Source organism: Sarcophilus harrisii, chromosome 3 (genome assembly GCF_902635505.1).
Source record: "Sarcophilus harrisii chromosome 3, mSarHar1.11, whole genome shotgun sequence".
Taxonomy (NCBI): Eukaryota; Metazoa; Chordata; class Mammalia; order Dasyuromorphia; family Dasyuridae; genus Sarcophilus; species Sarcophilus harrisii.
Window position 1 is genome coordinate 490,716,374 of NC_045428.1, and position 12,395 is coordinate 490,728,768.

A 12,395-nucleotide genomic window follows, 5' to 3' on the forward strand; every position below is an offset into this window, starting at 1 on the left:
ATTCAGTGTGGGTAAAAGTTGAAAAACACAAACCAGTGATAGTGATATATTCATTAACTTATTAATTTGTCCTAATATCATTTATGCTATTTTATACTCAAAGTTTGCAAAAAACTAAATCTGAATTTCTCAACTTAACTGAAGTGAATCTGTATACATTTTGAAAATTTAAATGACACAAAACCAAAATATCAAAAATATTTTTATGAAAAGCAAACTATCAACTAAAAAACCCTAAAGCCCTAACTTGCTGAAACAAAAGAAAGAAAAAGGATTTCTATAATCAACAACAAAATCCAACTCAAAACTATGCAAATATTTGTACATTTGATTCCTGTTAAAAGTTCTTTTTTGAGAGTTGATGGAATAGCAGAAAGAAACTTCCAAGTGAGTCCCTTAGCCAAAATTGCTCTAAAGAGATCTAGAAAATGCCCTTAACCAAATCAGAATCAGAATTCAAAGGAAAAAAATCACAGTGAATCATTTGTCCAAATAGTTCAGAGCAGGAGAGAGAGGTCTATGAGTTCAGGGGATGAGATCTAAGCATTCTAGCACTTAAGGACGGTGCCCAAGTACAAAATGATAAATTTAATACAGGGTGTGGAAAATAACTTTGTGGCCCACTACCCAGTTCCCAATTACAGAATCAAGTCAGATTGAGGAAATGACCTGAATCCAACTGTGAGTAGAAAACTCAAAAGTAAGCAGTGGCAGTTTGGCTCCAGACCTCAAATATGAAGCATGATATTAGTTTCAGCTTCTAGCCCAATCTGAAGGAATAATCAGGATAGAAAAACATGACAAAATAGGAATACAAGTTACAATAAATGGTGAAGTTTTGAATGCTGTGGATAATTTCATGTATCTTTTCAGTATACTTTTCAGGGACGTATACACATTATTAATGAGACTGATACACACATTGCCAGAATTAGCTCAGTGTTTGGGAGGCTCCAAAGGAAAGTGTAAGAGAGGTATTGGACTGAGCTACCAGACTGAAGGTCTACAGAGCTACTGTGCTGACCTCATTGTTGCATACCTGTGAAACCTGGACAGTGTATTAGCGCCATACCAGGAAACTGAAATCACTTCCATTTGAATTGTCCTAGGAAGATTCTGAAGATCACCTGGCAAGATAAGATATCGGATCCTGAGGTCCTTTTTTGAACTAAACTGCGAAGCATTTCAACTCTACTAGAGAGCACAACTCCATAGGGCTGACCACACTGTTTGAAAGACAAATGTACACTTGCCAAAAAGATTATTTTATGGAGAACTCACACAGGGCACAAGCACTTACAAGGTGGTCAGAAAAAAAGCAATAAAATGACACTCTCAAGGTGTGTTTTAAGATCTTTAGAACTGATTGTATGACATGGGAGACATGGTACACTATTGCCTAGCATGGTCTACTCTAGTAGTATTGTGTTCATAGTGCTGTGCTCTATGAACAAAGCAGAAGTGAATTAGCTCAGAAGAAACTTGAGATGCACAAAGTTAGAGAGTACATCCCAAGTGTTCATAAGGTCTATTTGTGTCTGACCTATGGCAGAGCATTCTGAGCTCATATTAATCTGATTACTTGGACACACTGTAACTCGATTCTAACACAGTGATGTCATTTTGGTCCTCTTCGAGAAGGAAGGATAACAACCAAGCAACTCAACCAAAGGGAAGCCTACAGTTGTGTCACTAACAGTAGAGCTTTTCAACTGGCTCCACAAGACAAAGTCCAGCAGCAGTCTACTGTTGCTCAGAATCAAACTCTGGTCTAACTTTCAGAGCTCAGACCAAGGGGACAGCAGTCAGACTTTGTCCTGGATTAAGTCACTTTAGAACACTGAAAACCTGAAGACCTCTAATCTGGGCTAATCCCTAAAAGCCTAGAATAGCACAACACATAAAACCTCTAAAAAGCAGCAAGAGGACCAGCTCAGCCTTTCCCTCCAGAAGAGCACAAAACCTGACCTTAACAAAATTCAAAGTCAGAAAGAGACTGGAAGAATGAGAAAAAGCAAACTAAAAAACCAAAGAATTATCATGGTGATAGGGGTACTCAAGACACAAATCAAGAAGAAAATGACCCCAAAATATCTAAAAGAAAAACCTCAAAGAAATGAAGTCTAATTATAAGTCTAATCAGAACTCCTGAAAGAGATACAGGAAGATTTTAAAATGAGTTAAAAATGATTTTAAAAACCAAATGAATGCACTAAAAGAAAAATATTGGAAAATAAATGAGAATTATGGAAGAATCTGAAAGGGAATTTTAACAGCTTGGTACAAGAGGTACAAAACCTTAATCAAGCAACAAACTCCCTGGTAATTATAATGGGCCAATTAAAAGTCAATAATTATTTGTAAAAACTTCTGAGGAAAATCGAAACCAATCTGGCAGAAATTAAGCTTATACCAACAGCTTATATCATATTCCATACTGTATTCTAAATGGACATACCTTAATAGTAAAGAGCAGAAAAATATCAAAAAAGAAGAAAATCAAATACCTTTCACAGCCACAAGTATGAGGTATATTCTTAACCAAACAAGAGACAGAATAACAAAAGATAATTTTAATTACATGAAATCAAAAAACTGCTGCACAAACAAAAGTAATAAGGATAGGAAGAGAAGTCACGTGGTGTGGGAAATGAGGAGAGGAGAAAGAGAATATATATATATATATGTATATATGTGCATTACATATATATTTCTGATGAAAAGATCTGAGCTTTAATGAAAGTTTAACATTCAAAGGAATTTAAAGAAACATATAAAGGTAAACATGAATAGAAAAACTATAAAGGACTAAACAAAGATAAAAATGCTGTCATTCTAACATGAGGAGATGATAGGGAGTCAAATTGTTTTGATAGTCTTTTAAAGACAAATGAAAGGAAAAGAGGAATACATGGGTTAGGAGGAGTAGCAAGCAGGAAAGGTTAAAAATGTATACAAACAGAAAAGGTAGGGAGAGAAAGGACTGCCACTTGGGCCTCACTCTCACCTGAACTGGTCAAAGGAGATAATAAACACATATAAGTACAGAATTATATATAAAACACACACTTTGCACATGGATACAAAGAAATAGAGAAAGGGGAAGTGAGAATAGGGAATTAAAGAGAAAGTAGAGTAAGGTAGAAGCAAAACAAACTCTAAAATAAGAATGTACAAAAATGATTGTTTTTCACCTCATATCTATCAAATAGGCTGACAGGAAAAAAAAAAGGAAAATAACATGTTGGGAGAGAATGTGAGAAAATTAGGATATTAATAAACTGATGGTGGGTTGTAAACTAAATCAACTATTCTGGAAGGCAATTTGGAACTATGTCTAAAGGGCTTTAAAACTGTCCTTACCCTTTGACCTAGAAATATCGCTACTATATCTGTATCCCAAAGAGAATTTTTAAAAAGGAAAAGGATTTACACATATAAAAATATTTATAGCAGTTCTTTTTGTGGTGGCAAAGTGGAAATTAAGGGAATGCCCATCTATTGGAAAATGGTTGAACAAACTATGGTATGAGATTGTGATAAATACTACTATCCTAAAAGAAATGACAAGCAGAATTCTTTTCAGAAAAGGCTGGAAAGATTTGCATGAATTGATGCAAAGTAAAGTAAGGACAACATTGTACACAGTAAGAGCAATTTTGTACAATGATCACCCGTGAATGACAGCCATTCTTAGTAATACAAAGATCTAAAACAATTCCAAAGGACTCATGATGACAAATGCTACCTACCTTCAAAAAAAGAACTAATGGAATCTGAATGTGGATAGAAACATACTGGGTTTTTTTTCAGTTTTTTTGGTCTGTTTGCTTTCACTACATGACTAACTAGTAAGGAAATATTTTGCATGAATACACATACATAACAATCATCAAATTGCTTGCCATCTCAATGAGGAGGGAGGGGAAGGATAGAGAGAATTTGGAATTCAATTTTTTTTTTAAATTAATGTTAAAAATGTTCACATGCAATTGGAAAAATATTTTAAAAGTCATTTTTGCCAGTTCAAAAACTGGAAACTGAGAATATGTCTATCAATGGCCAGATAAGTTACAGTATTATAAATGTGATGGAATACTATTGTGTTGTAAGAAATGAAGAAAGAGATGATTTTGGAGAAACCAGGGAAGACTTATATGAAATGCAGCAAACAGAGAGAATAGAAACAGGATAATTTATATACAATGACTATAATACCTTAAAGAGAATAGCTTTGAAAGACTTAAGACACTATAATCAAAATGACCAACTAATGATGAAACATGCTATCCATGTCCTAATAGAAGAGTGCAGAATGAAACAGATGTGTCTATGCATTTGCAGATGTATGTGTGTATATATATATATATACTCACAAATGCATGCACAATCATTTAAATGTTTTTTAAACACTTGATCAATGTGAAACAACATTCAGCCCCACAGCATCTCCATTCTCACTATTTTCATAGTGAATGATGAGACAGGGAAAGAGGATAAAGCAGGAAGGGGAACTCTAGAAAGTAAAGAAAGGGGCATGAATAATGATGAACTATGTCCAAGCAAGTATTCTTTTTTTTTTTTTGGTGGGGGGGGGAAGAAGGGGAGATTACTTATTGGTGATATTTTCTTTTTTCCAAATACATATAAAGATACCTTAAAATTAAATTAATTTTTATAAAACTGTGTTCTAAATTTTTCTCTGTCCCTCCCCCTCCCCCTCCCAAACAGCAATCTATGTTAAAATACGCATAATCTTTTTAAACATATTTCTATATTTGTCATGTTATACAAGAAAAATCAGACCAAAAGGAAAAAAAAAAAAATAAAAATAAAAAGGTGAGAATACTATGCTTTGATCCACATGCTGTCTCCATAGTTTTCTCTCTGAACGAACCTGGCATTTCCATCTTAATTCAATTGGAGTTGCTTTGATTCACCAAACTGAAAAGAGCCAAATCTATCATACTGGTGGCACATAGATTTTGCTAATTAAAGAAAATGTAATTTTTTAAAAGTTCTTTTTTTCTGATATGGACAGGTGATTTCAACAGTATACACTCAGTGAGGAAATTCTCTTTACCAGTGTACCTTGGCGAATAATTTAAAGTTTATATTCTTATTCTTAGGAAAGCCCTCCCTATTTGTTAAAAACTTCTGAGGAAAATAGAAACCGATCTGACAGAAATTAAGCTTATATCATATTCCACACTGTAGTCTAAATGGACATATCTTAATAGTAAAGATCAGAAAAATATCAAAAAAGAAGAGAATTATATACTTTTCACAGCCACAAGTAGGAGGTATATTCTTAACAAAACAAGAGACAGGAGTAATTACAAAAAATAAAAAAGATAATTTCAATTACATGGAACTGAAAACCTTCTGCACAAACAAAAATAATGTAACTAGGACAGGAAGAGAAATCATGTGAGGCGGGGATGGGGAAGTAAGGGGAGGAGAAAGAAAGGGGTGGACATCAAATTTTTCTGATGTTTAGTCTCTAAAATAACTTATACATACACAAAGACCAAAAATCTTGTGTGTGTGTGTGTGTGTGTGTGTGGTCAACAGATAAAAACAAATAGTTCTCAAAAAAAAAAAAAAAAAGAATTTCAAGCAATAAGTAACTGTATGAAAGGCTCCAAAACACTAAAAAAAAAATTTTTTTTTTTAAAATGCAAATCAAAATAACTCTGAGATTTTACTTCACACCAGGAAATTAGCTAAAATGACACAAGATTGGCACAATCAATGCTGTGGGAAGATAGTACACACACTAGTATATTGCTGGTTTAGCTGTGAATCAATAGAACCAATCTGGAAAGCAACTTGAAATTATATAAATAAAGAAACTAAGAATATAATTGTTCTCATCTATCTAGTTTCCCCCAAAGTTTTCCTTCCCTATATGTCCATTCCCACAGTTCTCTCACTTCACCTAATTTGACTTCTTTTCCTTCTTGGTCAATAAACTGCCATGGCAGCAAGGTTATCAAAGGATAGAGCACTAGGCTTCAAGACAAGGAGGAGTGGAATTCAAAACTAATCTCAGACATTTACTAGCTGTTATGACTTATGATTCTGAACAAGTCACTTAACCTGTTTGTCTCAGTTTTTTGTTTTTTTTTTTTTAATCTGTCAAATCTATTTCCCAGGCTTGATGTGAGGATAAAATAAGATATTTATAAAGCACTTTCCAATCTTTATAATCCTACATCAATGTCATTAATAAATCTCAATTTTGACTAACATCAAACTACAGAGGAAGGAGAGTTAAAAACACTAAAAGATATATGTTAAGTAGAAGGAATAAGTCACATCTATTTTAAGAACACTGAATTTTGTCTCTACATTGTAAACTTCTTGATTGGCCTGGTATAGTGGAAAGGGATTGGGAGTTGGAAAGGAACTAAAACTACTTCAACCATGTTGTTGTTTGACTTGAAGCTGAGACTTCATATGAATTGCTAAAAGTCAAAGTCGGTGACAGAGGCAGGATTTGAACCTGCGATATGAGGCCAAACAGCATTGTTTACCATCACAAATGCCTCTAGGAAAAGCATGGTTAAGCTGAATTAGGAACAAATGGGCCTGAAGTAGCAACCAGTAGCCAGTCAGAGGAAATTAGGTTAGTCCGCAGATTGTGGGCTTGCTCTGAAGGATCGTATCTGACTGCATATCTTATGTGTCTTTTTATATCATGCTACCTTTGTGGTTTTCAGTCTCCTCACCTTTAAAATAAGGGGACTGACATTGAAAATCTCTAGGAATCCCTTCATGTTCTAAATCTATCATGACAAGAATCCAAATCACAGATTTAAGCTATAATCTCACAACAATATGCTAGATATTAACAGCTGTTCAATAATTGCTAAATCAAATGAAATGACAATGGCTATTTGAAAATTTAATTTCACTGACTTCAAACTATATTAATATGTACACTCCTTCCCTGTAATAACATGGTTTATTATTTCACCCATTTAATTATACAAGCTAAATCAAATATCCCAAATTATAACAATTACATATAGACAAGAGTATGAAGCAATGGCAAGGGCCAGTGGACTGAGTGGGAGTCTTAGTGTCCAGGTTCAACCACTGACTAGCCATGTGACTTTGGCTGTGTATGTACCTTAACCTCTCTGATAATCAGTTTCTCCCATGTACAAAATGAGACTTGGATTAGAAGACCTCTAAAGTCCCTTTCAGTTCTGACATCCTATAAAATATAATAGGTTATGAAGCCAAGTGGGATTCATACTGCAACTTCTTCAGAACTTCTGAGCTTGTTTTTTCAGTGGAAATTTACATACTTTACTTGAGACTTCATCTTACCACCGCATATGGGCAGGCCAAGACCTGTTAAGATGTAACACTAGTTACAATCTATATACATCCCTATCAAATCAATGCAGCTGAACAGAATAAATCTTAATCACAGCAAAGGATGACAGCCAAAAGATTTGTACTTCCTTTTGCCAAGTATGCAGTTTTCAAAACAAAGAACTCTACTTTTCTAGCCCTAGAGGCAGAAAAAAAAAAAAAAAAAGACACACAAACTATCACTAAAGAAACTTAGGCTTTTTGACTTCCACAAAGTACCATGGTTTTATGCAAGCTCTCAGGCTTTATGGGCCCAAGTTTTCCAGGGTAAAGAAAACTAATTGTCACTTTGCAAGAAACCAAAAACAGTCCAGAATGAACCTTTTTAGACAAGATACATGCAAACACAAATTGGTGCAGCCTCATAGCATTTAATTCACAATGGATGAGGAAAACTGCTAGAATCAGTTAAACAGCTGGTGAAAAGTCACAACCTTAAAACCATTACCTTCTCCTATATGGAAAGTAGATCTCCCTGTACATGATGAGGCTTTTAAAGTTCTATTCAAATATTTCAATGTAGAGATTCTCTGCTTACCAGTCTGCAGCTGACATCATTTGCCTATTCTCCAGCAATGTTTCTCAATTTTAAATTAATAAACAATTGATAAACAAGCCTTTTTTAACCATATCCCAACATCTAAAAAGTCTCTTCTTAAATGGCCTGAAAATTACTTTTACATATTTCTATTTTTAAAAACAACAGAGTCCAAAGAAGAGAATACTAGGGCCCAAGGAAAACACATTAATGTGGCATAAAGAAAGTAATCAACATTTATTGGCACCTACTAAATAAAGGCACTGCATTAGGGGTCAGGAATATAAGGACACAAATTAAATACTCCCTGACTTGAGTTTATATTCTACTATAAGGGTGGATGAAGGAGATAAAACATGTATACAGATCAATGTAATAAAGTTATTTTGAAGGCAGCACATTAATCTGAGGATGAAGTAAGACTATGAATTCCTAGAGGAAAGGGAATTTGTCTCTTTCACACACACTTTATATACTTTCTCCATTTAACAATTTGAACACACAGCAATTACTTTATGAACTGAAAATTTTAAAACTCTGAACTTAGCCAATCTCAATCAAATTGAATATTTTTATATTCAAGAGAACAGAAAAGGAATTATGCATGAAACGGCCAGTATTATATTTTACTTTTGTTTATAAATAAATTCAACAAATAACTTTCAAAGCTGCCCTACTTGTCTATAATTCCTTTTGTTTTCTTCTATGCTTTTAACAAAATTTTATTCCATGCCCCTTTTCATCATCCCCCCTCTTTTCCCACTGGGTGAAAAAACCCTTTTAACAAGTATGTATAGTCAATCAAAATAAATGTCTACAATGACTTTAAAATATATTTCTCATTTTGTACCTTGAGTCTATCACATCTTTGTTTACTGACTGATAGTGATTTATCTCTTGGGGAATGGCTCTTATTCTTTTAAGCTTTAACCAGTTCCTTATATATCTTGGATATGAAACTTTTATAAGAAAAACTTGATGCCAAGATATTTTCAATTAATTATTTCCCATTTAATTTGAAATGGGAAAGAAAAAAAAAAAAGATTAAATTTCGTTTTGGATTCAAGGTGGAAATTATAGGATCAAAGGCTCAAGTAAATCATTTGGTCAAACACAACATTTTATAGGTAATGAAAACAAGTTTCAGAGAGACTTTGTCAGGATTGCCCACTAAGATAGAGTTGTGATCTGATGCCCTAGCTGCCAGTGCTCTTACTTTTTAATTGTTTTCTATTAATAAAAGTAAACACACATTTTTGCACTCTATATACTTCCTCAGTATCCTTAGCTACACAGCGGGAACAGTATCTCCTTCACAGAGCTGTTGTGAAATCAAATGAAAGAATGTGCTTACAAATCTTAAAAATGTTATAGAAATGGCACTTATCTAATGTCTCATGCACATGACAACTCTTCAAAGACCTGAGGAATTCTGTCATGTTTTCTCCCTTCCTTTTTACATGCCTTTTCTTCTCTAGGTACAACAACTCCTTTGCTTTCAGTCCTCATTTTGAATTTTGTGGCTCTTTGCCAAATTCCTATTCTTTAATGCTAATGAAGTTACAGGCCTACAGCTGGAAGTCGGCCCAAAACTTTTTCATTGTACAGATGAGATATGGGAAATGGAGGGAGATTAAATGACCTGCAGAAGGGCACACTGAGAGACAGTAAAAGGCAGAGCCAGGCCCACTATTCCTATCACCAAGGTCTTCTGAAATGTTGCCCCTTACTAACACCTAAATAGGGTAACCCAATCTGAAGGCAACATTACTAAATGTAGTCACTAATGTTGGTCATTAGGCCTATTTTAATGTGGAATAAAATCAAACTGGCTTTTTTTAAGTTGTTGGTCACACTATTGACTTATATTGAAGTGAGAATAGCTTTGGAAAAAATTTAATTCATTTAACAAACATGTACTGAGGGAGAACTTGTCATATGCAAGACACTGTTAGATGCTCTTAAGAAAAAGATAGCCACGTCAAATTTAGCCCTTTTCTTCAAGAAGCTTGTTATCTAAGTAAAGTGATGGACCAAAAAAGCCAGACAGTAGGGAAATAAGGAGGAAACATGAATGGAAAAGGGCAGCAGACACGGAAAGGTCTTTAACGCAGTTTTAGAGCAGTGTTATGATTTAGGGTTCTGTGTACATTTGAAGGCAACAGAGGAAAATGAGGAAACTGAACATTCAGGAGATGGCATGCATTTGTAGAAAACATTCTTCTCCTTATGAGGAGAAGAGGGATTTATATAGTAGATTCCTTTCAAAGATAAGAGTTAAGAGGCAACAAAACTTTGGTCGAATACAGTAAAATTAATATATAATCCAAGTTAATGAGCAGATCCTTACTTTTCATTAATCAATAAACTTTTTTCAAGAAATATACATTAAATATGAAATGACAGGGATTATGTTTATAAAACAGCTGTATTCAAACAAAATACATTAGTGATTTTTTTAAATTTAAAAAACATTTTCTTTTTTGAGACTGAAGAGAAAAATGAAACAAACTAAGTATAGAAACACTTTAGAAGAGCTAAGATGGAAAAGGCAGTCCCTGCTGAATAACCTTAATTTTTTAATAATTAAGAGGAAAGAAATCATTTGCTCAGTTAGACATGGACAGGGAAGGTCTAGTAATGTGACAAAAGTAGAAAGTTTAGAACAGGTGAGGAGCTCATCAGGGAAATCAGTAAAAGGGGAGTAAAGGGACTGTTGAACAAAATAAAGGCTACTGTATTCTCACTATTATCACTTGTGACTGTACTGGTAAAAACATACTTGCTATAATCTGACACTTGCTTTCTTTGATTAAAAAAAAATCTTTATAAGTAAATAGAACACATGGTGAGCTCTCTTCTGGTAAGATGCCATTTGTCAGTTTGTTTTATAAATACTCTTTGTTTAGCCTAACACCCTTTGCAGCCGATGAAGCAACATTAAGTGTTGCAGAAGAAAACCAAGATTGGCTCATTAATATACCAAAAAATATAAATGATCAACAAATCCTGGGCAAAAAGTCAGCAAAACAAGAGAAAACAAATAACTATGAAATCCAATTTTTAAAATTACAGAAAAATAAGCAAGCTTTCTTAAAACTAGAGAAAATATTAGGCTGTTATTGCATAAGAATAAGGTTAATGTCACCGCAACAGGCGACAGGTTTCTTTAGATCCCAAATTGTCTTCATGTGATTATTGTTGTAACATTTTCTCATATTGTAAATTGAAATTTAATGAAATTATAAAAGCTGGAACATCGAACTTAAAAGGAAAATTTTTATAAAACTATGATCAAGACTCCTAAGATTGTTATTTTGGTAACTTATTCCAGGAGTACTACATTTTTTTCTTATAAAAATACTGAATGGTTATGTGAGAATTGTGATCAACTTTTAAAATTTTAATAGTTTTGGAAGGCAAAGGAAGTGGTGTAGTACTTTTAAATTAGCAGCATCTTTAAAGGGTAGAGGCATTAAGTCTCAGAAAACTGTTCATAGTCTACAAAAAATTAAAGTTACAGGACACCCAAAAGGCAAAGGATAAATAGATGTAAAGAACAAAGAAAGGTACATAAATGATTTTATCGGAAAAATATATGATCAGAAAAGGAAGACAAGCTGCGATATAAATTATTGGTATAACAAAATATCATGAAATCTAGATGAAGGGATTCATCACATGTGATATACCACTTATTGAAAACTTGTAGAAGAATGTGAACAGTCAAAAAGAAGACTTAGAAAGATTTCAATTTACAAGACTGTAGATTTCAACAGTGACAGGATCACAGTTCTACAGAAGTACTGCTTAGTCATGTCTGACTTCATGAACACATTTAGAGTTTTTTTGGCAAAAATATTAGGAGTTTCTGATTTCCTTCTCCAGCTCATTTTATACATGAGGCAATTGAGACCAGGGTTAAATGACTTGCCCAGGGTCACACAGCTAGTGCCTGAGGCCAAGATTTGAATTTACTAAGATGAGTCTTCCTGACTTCAGGCCCTGTGTTCTATCCAAGGTACTACCTTGCTGTTCTAAACTTCTATGAAAATATAAATCTATTATAACAACCAAGAAAAAGATGTTACTAACAATACATCTATCATAATGAGGGAAAAAACAGCAACACATTTTTAATATCACATTCATTCAAACTGAGTGGCTTAACTTGAAAAGCTTCAAACTAGCAAGAGGAGGAAGTAATCCAAATATGAACTAGTATTTCACTCCTCATTTGTCTGAAAAGAGCAAATCATCAGTACAATATAGCAAATGTCATCACTCTACAAGATACCAGGGATCAAACTACTCTTGACTGTCCCTGTGATTCCAAGTCCTCCAAAAATAGTGTTGACTTAACCAATAGTATCTGTTGAAGACCTAAACATTAGTTATATCTGAAAACAGATCTGGATACACAAGTTGAAAACAGTGACTAGTTGGAAAAAAAAAAAAAAAAAAACAG

General features: G+C 33.7%; 1 protein-coding gene across 9 annotated transcripts in view; it reads right to left on the minus strand.

The window, feature by feature from the left end:
- The window catches only part of USP28 (ubiquitin specific peptidase 28), a 72,094-nt gene that overhangs the window by 58,006 nt on the left and 1,693 nt on the right, over positions 1-12,395 (minus strand). The window contains exon 1 of one of the 9 annotated variants that reach the window (XM_031961237.1): positions 1,040-1,240. The exons of the other annotated variants lie outside the window; for them this stretch is intronic. The gene's annotated coding sequence lies outside the window, so the exon portion shown is untranslated. Of the gene's footprint in view, positions 1-1,039; positions 1,241-12,395 lie in introns of those variants that run through there. 9 annotated transcript variants of the gene reach the window in all.